We start from the raw sequence: 12390 nt of genomic DNA on the forward strand, positions 1-12390 counted from the left end.
GACAGACTGGAAATTAGATTTGTGGCTTAATTTTCAAGAGCCATGATCAGAGTTGCTTTCCCTGTAGCTGTTAACTCTGGGGCCTTACTCTTGTTGTGTTGTCATTGATTTCAAAAGAGAGGAAAGTTTCACTTGTTTACAGAGGGAATGGTTGTGCTCTCATCCGAACAGCACATTTCCCGTATTCCGTAAACGTCTGTGAAGAGGCCAGCATCTCACATTAATCAAAATAAAAGTAGCAATGTTACAACATTTTGAGATTTTAAAAATCAAGTCTGTAATTTATCCCATCAGATAAAGCATAAAAATAAGTTTAATTTGACCCTAATTCACTTTCATATCTTCAGTATTAAAAAAGTTATGGCCATTTTCATACTCAGAAATTAGCATCTTGTTCCCTATTGCTTTTCCATTGACAACACAAAAGCTGTGATCGAGGACAGTCAAAAGCCCATAACTTTCTTAAAAATTAAGAGAACTGAAATAAATTTTCAGTTATTATAGATTGAAACATTCTGAAACAAATATGAAACAATCTTACTTAGATGAAATTAAAGCATATAATTAGTTAGTTACCTAATTGTAGCTAATTACAAAATTCAATTACTAGATCTAAACACCTATCCATTTCTTAAGAATAGATTAACATTTTTAAATAGCCTAAGTGTCCAAATAACATTCACACAAGAATTCACAATATAACATAATTTTTAAATCTCATTGTCATGGGTTTATAGGCCAAATGGAAGGAATTTAATGTTTAATACCTGTATTTAATTGCCATTAAAATAGTAAGATTAAACGAGAACTTACCAGTTTGAAGTTTGATCTGTATTTTATGAGGAGTTACGATGAGGGATTACGTGAAGAACCCGCTCAGTGCGCAGGCGCGGCATACTTCCAAGCAGCGGTGTGGAATCACAGATAGACACAGTTATTTGAAGTAAACATAGTAAAGATAAGGAGACATCAATTTATTAGTTTGATCCATATAATGAGGGTGGGAGCGGAGGGCACGTAATCCCTCATCGTAACTCCTCATAAAATACAGATCAAACTTCAAACTGGTAAGTTCTCGTTTAATCTTACTATTTTACTTCGGAGTCACGTGAGTGACTACGTGAAGACTTCAAAGCTCTGTGATTTCAAACCGTGTAACAGTTCATACTTCACTCGCTGCCGAAGTCATTCGAGGGAGGAAGTATGTTATCGTAATCAACCATGAATCTGTTTGTAAAAACAATAATGGTGTTATTAACAACAACAAGACCAATTGCTCCCCCGGGCTTAAATTATATATTTTTTGCAGATTCTTTTTCTGCAAACGATACAGGTTCTGTCAGTGGTTTGTTATAAAAGTTTGGAACGTATACTCCCTAGACCACCCTGCAGTAGCCAGGATGTGGTCCATAGGCTCGTCCATCCTCTTAGTTACTGACGTGGAAGCTGTTCTGGTGGAATAAGATTTTATACACGTTAGTATTTACTCCAGCAACTCCCAGTACCTGCTTGAGCCACTAGAGATAGTTTAGCTCGTCACCCGACCATGAGGTTTCCTGTGGCTGACCCATAAGGCTTTTTCCTCTCCCTCGGTATTCCTTATTGTGTCGATCTCTAAGTGGGTCATGACACATAAAACGTGGTTCAGGTGGGTATGCCCGGAATTTCATGACTGGACCTGATGTTCCTGGTCTGTTCTGTTTGGCCAACCCTTGAATGGGCATGTGACACTATCTGGTATTATAACCATGTTGTCCCATCGCAGTAGATGGGAGAGCTGGCTCTTTGTGTTGATGTAAGGCCACCAGCATGTCCATCTTCAGGGTAGGCTGTTCCAGGGTGAGTGACCTGGCTGGTGATCATCCCCTAAGGTATGTCAGGATTTCACTGACATCCCAATTTGGGTGTACCTGTTTCTGGGGAATGGATTGATATACCTCTCCTGTATCTGATCACCAGTGAGCGGTACCCAAGTTGAGTAGGCTAACAGAACATGGCCTTCATTGTGGTGAAGACCTGCCAGGAGCTCCAGTACAGTTTTTTTTTTTTTTTTTTTTTTTTTTTCGGCCCGAAACGTCGCCTATTTCCTTCGCTCCATAGATGCTGCTGCACCCGCTGAGTTCCTCCAGCAATTTTGTGTACCTTCGATATTCCAGCATCTGCAGTTCCCTTTTGAACAAGAACAGATACTACACTTGATCTTAGCCAAAAGGCTGAGAAGCGATGCAGCTAAAGCTGTATCCAAGGATAGTTTGTCGTTAATATATAGACATGCCATGACGGAATGTTTCTAAGTGTCAGGGGTAGTTGATTCTGGATAACTTTGACTTAAATGCCGCAACGCTCATCATGGTTACTCCATCCAGGTAATTGCGGTATATCCGAAACTTATATGAGAAGGTACTGAATAGTGTGCATCTTCAAGGTCGATGTCTACCATAAAGTATCCTTGGATCCATGGTAGTAGTTACAAATCCCATGAATGGGTATACCTGGTGAAATACTCAAGTGGTTTATCAACGATGGTGCGACATTCACCATCGTGGGAGGGTAGACCACTTGGGGTGCTTGCTGAATTGGTGGCAAGATATTAATTCTATTCCCCTTGTATTTATTTTTTGGTATATAACTACCAAGAGTGATAGCTTCCTAACCAGGCGTGATTCATCCACCCCTTGTTAGTACAACCCTTAACCTTTATGTGATGGTAGGAACCATACTTATCTGTCTTCATTGTTGTTTTCTTCGGTTTCTGGTTCCTTGTTCTTGTAGGGACGATGTTTGTTGGGGGGTGGCACATTTTCCCCTGGGGCCTGCTCTGGGCCGTGGCCTAAAATGCTACAGGTTTGGCATGCAGGCCCCGAGCTTTCACCAGTACCATGAGGTAGACGCCCCTGGTGGACACGTAGAGGTACTGCTGTCTGGTTTAGTGTGGTGCTCATTCCAGACTCTGCCCTCTTGTGCCGAATAGTTTGAACACTTCGTCCAGTTTTTTAGGACTGGTTTGGTAAGTGCCAGGTAGCAGGATCTGTGCTTATGAGGTCGGCGTTCTCATAGTCCTGTTAATTTCATAGATTGAGGGCAGGTTTGTGAGTTCATTTCAGAAGTTATGAGGTATACCGTTGAACAGTAGGGTCAGGTGTTTTGCCATACTACCCTGCCCTTCTGGAATGAGCAGGTGGACATGATAGCCGACGTCAGGGTACCAAATGCATTTAAAAAATATTTAGGTTAAACGCGCTGCTCAATGTATCCCCCAATAATGGCGGGCACTTTGAGTAAATGCAATTTAGGGGAGGCGTGATAAAACCAACGCCTCATGGCTACCTGTCTTGGAGAGGTTTTTTGGAAAAGACAGGTAGTAAGCTGGCCATCAGTTGAGACTGAAAAGCCATCTTGCTAGTGGTGGAGCCACATAGCGGCCACACCCAGCAGCTCTTCCTGATCCTGTACCTCAAGCATACTCCCGATATTGTTCAGCCAGTGACCCCTCTTCATGACCAGCCCAGCCACTGGTCACCCCAAAGCTAACCACACTAAGGAGGAAGCGATGGGCAGTGCCTAGGCACTGTGGAGGGTATGCCTGAACCCTCCAGCGAGACTGCCCCTCACGTAGCGTGTCTCGTAGGAGCTCCTGCTCCAGGAGCCGCTCCAGCGGCTCAGGCGGCTGTCTCTCTCCCTGCGGGTGGAGAGACGTCCCCTCCGACAAGTCGGAAGCCACCGGCCGGATGCCTCTTCGGATGGCTGAACATCCAGCCCGCAGTTCAGGCACTAGCGGGACTGGCTTCGGCGCGGTGTGGGGATAGCGGAACGCCCGGTTAAATGTTCCTACCGCCTTCTTCTGGAGCTTTTGTGCCTTGTAGTAGCGAGAGCGCCCCTCAAGCAGCGCGTCTCGCAGGCACCTGCTCCGAGAGCCGCTCCAGCGGCTCAGGCGGCTCTCTCTCCCCCCGTGCGGGTGGAGAGACGTCCCGTCCCAAATCGGGAACACCTGCCGGATGCCTCTTCGGGTGGCTATACATCCAGCCCGCTAGCGGGCTGGGCTCGGCACGGTGTCGGGGAATAGAGGAACACCGGGTCGCTCCTACCGCCTGTTGCTGCCCCCCTTCCCCCCGACGGGAAACGTTCCTCCTCGAACGGGGGACAGTTTTGTTCCAGAGCCTTTTTCTCTGCCTGTAAAACACAAGCAGAAAAAGGGGCTCCCCTGTAAAAGAAACCCGACCTCAGGATACTCACCTGACGGTCCGTTTCATCTGTTGCGGGAGTGCCTAGCTCCCGCTGCCGCTGTTGCACTGCTGGCGTAATGCCGCGCCTGCGCACTGAGCGGGTTCTTCACGTAGTCACTCACGTGACTCCGAAGTAAAATCAGCTTGCGAGTGGGTTTTTCTGGAACGCGATCAATTGGAATGTTGCGGCTGCGGTGGATTTAAACCCGTATCGGCAGCAAAAACACTGCAGGTTCGTTCGGGGGAAAAAAATCACCGTTTCGCAACTTAAAATGTGAATTAAATGCATCTTAAGAAACACTTTTATACATAAAATTAAACTACTTTCTTTTACCAGTCCCCTACGTAAAATCCGGCCCGTTGTCGGCGTTGATGGCTTCAGAAGCTAATTTTAAAATCACTCCAGCGATTAACTTGTCGGGCGAATTCTTCAGCAAAAACTTGCACTCCAACAAAATATAATCCAGGACCAGGTCGGAGAAAACCACGTTTTAACCCCGCCCCCCCCTCAAAAGCGCCAAAATCATGCACACGACCAGTGGCAGAATTGCAGCGCCGCTGAAGGTAAGTATTGTAACTTACCTAATAAAAGAGCTAATAACTATTGTTTTTTTCAATTACGTAATAATGACTCAAGAGCTGTAGATTTACACAAAGGGCCAATTATCAATAATGACTGCATGGGACAGATGTATGGAAAGAGAGGGAGAGAGCTTCATCAAAGAAAGTAAATACTGTACAAATAGCAAGAGCAGATATCCACGCATACTTGGATCGTGTATGTAAAACACTTGCAAGTTTTATGGGAAACATTTGACAGCAAAATATTCTTAAAGGAATTATTCTTTAATTGAGATATGAGCTCTTTACATTATCTTGTTATCTTTACCAAAAAGTGAATTGAATAGATTATTGTAGTCAAGCTTAGACTTAGATGAAGCATCATGAAAGCTCCATTGGCAAATGAAAAATACCTTTTCATTTAAGAAGGTAAAAACAGAAGCAGGAATAGATCTATAGCATCCTGTGCCTGCTGCATCGTTCAATACAATCATGGCTGATCTTTACCTCGGTGTCATTTTCCTGCATAGGCCCCATAATCCTTAGATCCTCTAATATCCAAACTCTGTCTGTCTCTGCTTAAAATGTATAGCAACTGAGCCTTTACAGCTGTCTTGGATAGAGAATTCCAAAGATTCATTACCCGTTGGGACCGTAGATGCTGCCTCACCCACTGAGTTTCTCCAGCATTTTTGTCCAACGTTGGGTTATGGAGGTCGTTTTGTTGTTATCCTGAATGGCTGCTCCTTTATTTTGGTACGATAAATATGTTCTCCTACTCCCTGTGTGTAGAACGATAAACAGTACAGCACAGGAACAGGTCCTTTGGCCTACAATGTCTGTGCCAAACATAATGCCAACATAAACTAATCTCATCTGCCTGCATATGATCCTTATCCCTTCATTCTCTGCATATTCATTTGCCTAGCCAAAAGCATCTTAAACGCCACTATCATATCTGCTTCCACCACTTTGTCAACTTCTGCTTTTAGCTAATAATCTCGGCAGCACTCTGATAAAGATATTTATAAAAATCCTCATCATTAACATTTAGATCATTTACACAACGGTAAAATTCTGTTTCTCTGAGATTGTTGATGCATTAATTTATATTTAAATTTTTGTCAGAAGTACATTTTATTTTTTGTGCAAATTTAACTAATTTATTCAAATTTCCATTCTCTGAAATCTGAAATCATTCTGAGAACTTGTCTTTAGCCAACGTGATGAACACAATGCTGAAACTTGAAAAGCACAAGGGATAAAACTGGATTATCCTTTGTTCATCTTAAATAGAATGTCCCTGACAGATCTTTGGTTTCGGTTTCAGATCAGACTTGGTCCAATTTCAGTCACTGGAATTTGAATTATTTATTTTTCCAACCAGTTTCTGAGAAATGCTTGTCCTCTTCAGAAATAATCAATTCAGCTGGGGATTAATTGTTGAAGTTTTAATTATTTACCCAGCACATTCATGTGAGATTATCCAAAATAAAATGATCCCAGCTGCACTCCTTTGGAATAAGTAATTATTTTCCAGAATGAATAGTGCAAGTAATGATTCTCACACAATTGAGTATCTTGTTTTCACAGGATTGGGGCATGCTTGGTTAGGCCGGCAGTTATTTCCCTTCCCTAAAACCCCTGTGAAGAGGCTGGAATGCCACTTTCCTCAACTTCTTCCATCCTGTTGGTTGAAGACATTCCCCACAATACATTTGGTGGAGCATTCAAAGATATAAACTCATCAGTGATGATGAAGCTGTGATATATTTTCAACTCGGGATGTGTGTGACTTGGAGGTGAGCTTACAAATGGTACCTCTCTCATACAACCATGCCCTTGTCTATTGTCCATTTTTAGTTTAGTTTAGAGATACAGCGCGGAAACAGGCCCTTCAGCCCACCGAGTCCGCACTGACCAGCGATCCCAGCACATTAACATTATCCTGCACTAGAGACAATTTTTACATTTACACCAAGCCAATTAACCTACAAACCTGTTTCAAGTGAGAGTTAGATTTTGCTCTTAGGGCTAAGGGAATCAAGTCATATGGGGAAAAAGCCGGAACGGGGCACTGATTTTGGAAGATCAGCCATGATCATATTGAATGGCGGCGCTGCCTTGAAGGGGCCGTATGGCCTAATCCTGCACCTATTTTCTATGTTTTTATGTTTCTATGTCTTTGGAGTGTTGGAGGAAACCGAAGTTCTCGGAGAAAACCCACGCAGGTCACGGGGAGAACGTACAAACTCCGTACAGACAAACACCCATAGTCAGGATTGATCCCGGGCCTCTGGCGCTATAAGCGCTGTAAGGCAGCAACTCTACCGCTGTGCCACCATGCCACCCTTAAAAATAAAATTCATCAATTTGGGAGGTTGCATTGAAGAAACCTTGGAGAGCTGCTGTGTGCATTTTGTGGTCACTATATGCAGCAACTGGTTGTAGAGGAAAAAATCAATTTTAATTGTTGGATGTGGTGCCAATAGAGTGGACTATTTAGTCTTGGGTTAAATGCTATTGCAAGTGGAGAATATTCCATCATATTGTGTAGGAAGGAACTGCAGATGCTGGTTTAAACCAAAGATAGGCACAAAAAGCTGGAGTAAATCAGCGGGGCAGGCAGCATCTCTAGAGAAAAGGAATAGGTGACGTTTCGAGACTCTTCTTCAGACGATCACCATTGTTGGCTTGTGTTGTGTAAATGATGAAATTATATGCACAAGGAGGGAAGTCACGAATCACAGAGCACCCTAACCCTGGTGTGCTTTTAGACTTGATCTGATGTGCTTTTAGAATTGATTGGTCCAATTAAGTTTCTGGCTTAATGCTGAGCCCAGGGATATCATTAGTGAGCAATAGTTGTTGATGATAATGCCACTAAATGCCAGGGCAAGTTAGCCCTACTCTTATTAAAGATCGTTACTCTTTTGTGCTTTTGCGGGACCCGTGGTGGTCACCATTATCAGTACATGCCTGATTGTTGTCAGGTGAAGCTGCCTACTTCATTATCTGAGGAGTTGTGAATAGAACCTAACATTGTAATGATTAGCAAACATTCCCACAGACCTTATCATGGACAGGAGGTGATCACTGAATATCGTATGGCTCAGCGCTCTTCCTTAGTTGAATGATCTCAAGTAATAACCATTGTGAGTGAGGGAGTCATAGAGTGATACAGTGCAGAAACGGGCCCTTTAGCCTTAATAGTTCATGCTGACCATGATGCCCATCTATGCTGATCACATTTGCTCAGATTTACTCATATCCTTCCAAACTTTTTCTATTCATGTACCTGTCCAAATGTTTATGCTCGAGTGTGAGTGTGAGTTTGAGTTCATTTTATTGTCACGTGTACTCTCTCCTTCGTCTTGCTGACATTGAGAGATGGTCTGAAGATGGTCTCGACCCGAAATCTCACCTATTCCTTTTCTCCAGAGATGCTGTCTGACCCACTGAGTTACTCCAGCTTTTTGTGTCTATCTTGGACAGAAAGTTTGGTGACTCCACACCAAGTCACGAGGTTCTCAATCTCCTTCCTATACTCCGTCTCATCATTATTTGACATCCGACCCAGGTGTCGTCTGCGAATTTGTAAATTGAATTCGATTTGTACATGCCTGCACAGTCGTGGGTGTACATGAGTAAAGAAGGGGGCTGAGAATGCATCCTTGCGAACTCCAGTGTTGAGGATTATCGTAGAGGATGATTTGGCCCCTATCCTCACTGTTTGGGGTCTATTGGTCAGGAAGAAGAGGATCCAGTGGCAGAGATGAGTGCTGACACCAAGTCCCGTGAGTTTGGTGATGAGCTTGGATGGGACAATGGTGTTGAAGGCAGAGCTGTAGTCAATGAATATGAGTCTGACGTAGGCATCTCCCTTATCCAGGTGTTCCAGGGCCAAGTTTAGGGCCAGGGACATGACATAATCTGTGAACCTGTTGTGGCGGTAGGCAAACTGCAGTGGGTCAAGGCTACTTGGTAGAAGGTTGTTCTAGTATCTGCCTCATTTACATCCACTGGCAGCTCATTCCATAGACGTATTGCCCTCTGTGTGAAAAAGGCTGCCTCGCATTCCTATTAAATCTTTCCCTGCTCACCTTAAACCTCAGCCCTCTAGTTCTTGATTCCCTGACCCTGGGAAAAAACCTGAGTGCATTCACCCTATACTTGCTCGTTATGATTGTAAGATCACCCCATAATCGCCTAGGCTTCAAATAATATGTCCCCAGCGAATGTAGTGTTTTTCCATTGATTTCCATTGGCATCAGGCTTACTAGAGCCAGATGCCTTGATCCTAATGACAATCATATGCTGCCTTGATGTCAACAGCAGTCTCCTTTCACCTCACTCTCAATGGCCATTCAGTTCTTGTGGCCCATATTTAAAATTAGTTTTTAATATCAGTGTATAACTCATGAACTGAGCGAACTTGGCAGAATCTGAATCCTGTATCAGTGAGCAGGTTACTAGTAAGTGCCACTAGCTTGAATAGTCCATGACACTTTCTACCACATAGCTGCAAGTTGAGAATAGACAGAGAGAGTAATAATTGTTTGGATTAGATTTGTCCATTGAATTCCATCTCTTCTGTTACTGCTGCTCTTGCCAGTGGAAGCCAGTTATTTCCATATACATTATCAAAGCCTTCATTATCATCGATACGTCTATTAAATTGAATTATAGTTCAACGGTATAGTAGTTCAATAATTACTTTATCTAAATACAGGAAATGCTTGGATTGCGTACAGTTCAGTTAACCCACACTGTACATAAACACAATCATACGTAAGTAATAAAAGGGTGCAACAATTGTAGTGTTATTAAATAGCAGATTTCTTCTGAAGCAGCATACAATGACTCTCCTCGATTCCGACCGCTTCTTATATTCTCAAGTGTAGTATGGATCTTAGAGAAATAAGGCATTAATTAAACCAGGAACCAGGACCATAGTAGGGAAAAGGCAACACTGATTTTAAACCTCCTGTCATTAACGTTTCATGTTAATGTCTCATTTCATTGAAATTAGTGAAATTTGGAAATTTGGCACCAAATTGGGAGGTGGGTGACTTAAACCACAGAGCAGGGAGGAGTAAAATTGAGGTAAAGAACACACATGACCATCAGTTTGTTTGCTCAAATATTTGCTAAGGCTACTTCCCCAAAATTGGAAAAAAAGAAAGTTTCCGAAGATTTTTGCTGTCTTGTAATTGCTTCGTGAGCAGTTGGCTACATGTTGTTATTTTTTAATGTACACATGCAATAGCTATACATTTTAATTATAAACTTAACATTTTATAATGTTAATTTTGTTTTAAATAAACAAAATTAAAACAATTAAATATTTTTTAATTAAAAATTCTTATTTTTTTAAATTAAAAAAGTATATATTTTAAAAATTCTTACTGTTTTAAATTATAAAAATTAAATGTTATATTTTAGTTGATTTAATTATAAAATTATAAAATTTAACAGGATTTAATAGCTATAAATGTAGCCATCAGTGGGATCAGAGTGAGAAAGGAGATAGGCTTTAAAGTTTAAGGCGCTAAGTCAAGTTTATTTGTCACATATGCATACGAGATGTGCAGTGAAATGAAAAGTGGCAATGCTTGCGGATTGTGCAAACCCCCCCCCCCCAAAAAAACCCTACAAAACAGAATAGAACAGAATCAGTATTTACATATTTGTGAGAAAAAACAGCAATATACATGGGAGGAGATGGGAATGCAACTGAAGTAAATTGGATGTTTAAGGTAGGTGGCAGATTGGTTGAGACTATTTGGCTGGCAAAATGGCCGCCTTCGATGCTGTGACATCTTTGTGATTCGGTCAGTCAGTCGGCGGTGGTGAAGCCTCGTGGCGGAGGCGATGCCTCGCGGGTCGACCCACGGTCAACGATCGATGAGAGCGTGGAGGACCACTATGAGGAAGGAGGGGAAGGACTGGAGGACCCGGCGTGGGGTGACTGCTGTGAGGGAGGTGGAAGAGCAATGGACAATTGGGGAGGGTGGGGGAACAAAGGACAATTGGGGAGGGTGGGGGAACAAAGGACAATGGGGGCCCAATGTGGGGGAACTGTTGTGGGTGGGGAGGGAAAAACAAAAGGAGGAGCCGGCGAGCTTTGTAACTTTGTCAGCACCGTACGTGGCTGTTATTTGTATACATTGGGGATGCAGCAAAGAATTTCACCGTGCCTAGTCACATGTGACAATAAAGTATTCGATTCCAATTTACTGGAAGATAGAGTGGGCATACCTTGAAAGAAATGTTGGGAGTTGGGATGAGAGATCTGGAGTTCTCTTTGCCATTACTGTAACTGTGTTACTGTCATTAATGATCCCTATGAAGGCAACCCCTATGCCTTCTAAGGACATCCTGGGTTAGATTCGCTTGCAGTGTTAGAGTGCAGTTACAGGGCATCAGATTGTAGCACCCTGTTGGTCAACTCCGATAGTAACCCGAGCTGACTATTTCTATCTAATCTATCCATGACCAGAATAAAATGTCACACTCGTTTCATTTAGAAAACCATTCAGACAGAAACAAAACACTTTTTGTTCAATCTTTCACAAGTCATGGGTTGAATTTTGTTTTGGCTTAGAACCAGAATTGAACAAAAAGGTTGAGGATTGGTCAAAATGGTACACATCATATTCCCAAATGACAGAGAACACCTGTTAGAAGATATCCTTACCAAGATATTTGCCAAAAGATAACATTTGTCAGAAAATATTAAGTTTGCCAATTGCCATGAAAGCCTTCAGAGAGAGGTGACTTTTCACAGCCTATTAAAGCTCTTCTTCTTTCATGTGGCGTGCACAGCCTAAAGTTGTTGGACAACTTGTTCTATTTGATCTTCCGTTTGTGCACGTCGAGTTGATTGCATTAGTCGAAACAGGGCGGGCCGCGTGAAGGTTGCAATCTTCCACCCCCCTATCAAAGCTCAAAGCTAGGGAAATCTGTTGAAGTTTCGTGTTTCACCAATTATATAATTTAGAGCTGTTTTCTTAAAAAATAGTACATAAGTAAGTTGCCAGGCTGTTGGATTGAAGCAGGATCCACAAACCAGGGCAGAGAACGTGGGTATAGCTTCTTGTTTTATTTTCTGTTGGGATGTGAGTGTCACAAGCAAGGCCCACGTTTATTGCCCACCCCCTAATTGTCTTTGGGAAGGTGAGCCACCTCTTTGAACTGCTGCAATATTTCTGGTGAACAGATTCCAGGAGGTTCCTGGCAGTGTGGATGAAATGGTGATATATTTCCAAGTGGTACATCCAGGACAGCATAGTGGCGCGGCGGTGGAGTTGCTGCCTTACAGCGCCAGAGACCCAGGTTTGTTCCAGACTACAGGTGCTGTCTGCATGGAGTTTGTACATTCTCCCTGTGACTGCATGAGTTTCCTCCGATTTCCTTCCACGTTCCAAAGACATGCAGGTTTATAGGTTAATTGGCTTCTGAAAAATGTAAATTTCCCCAAGTGTACGGTGTGATCGTTGGTCAGCATGGACTGGGTGGGCCGAAGGGCCTGCTTCCACACTGCATCTCCAAAGTCCAAAGTCTAAAGTGCTCTCAAGTTTCTATTGCCCTTGTCCTTTTCAGT

The 12390-nt window shown here is 42.8% G+C and overlaps 1 pseudogene; it reads right to left on the reverse strand.

The window, feature by feature from the left end:
- Nucleotides 1–2115: 2115 nt before the first annotated feature.
- On the reverse strand, nucleotides 2116–2225 carry LOC116987114 (annotated as a pseudogene).
- Nucleotides 2226–12390: the final 10165 nt, after the last annotated feature.

The sequence above is a fragment of the Amblyraja radiata genome, chromosome 24 (genome assembly GCF_010909765.2).
Source record: "Amblyraja radiata isolate CabotCenter1 chromosome 24, sAmbRad1.1.pri, whole genome shotgun sequence".
NCBI classification, from domain to species: domain Eukaryota; kingdom Metazoa; phylum Chordata; class Chondrichthyes; order Rajiformes; family Rajidae; genus Amblyraja; species Amblyraja radiata.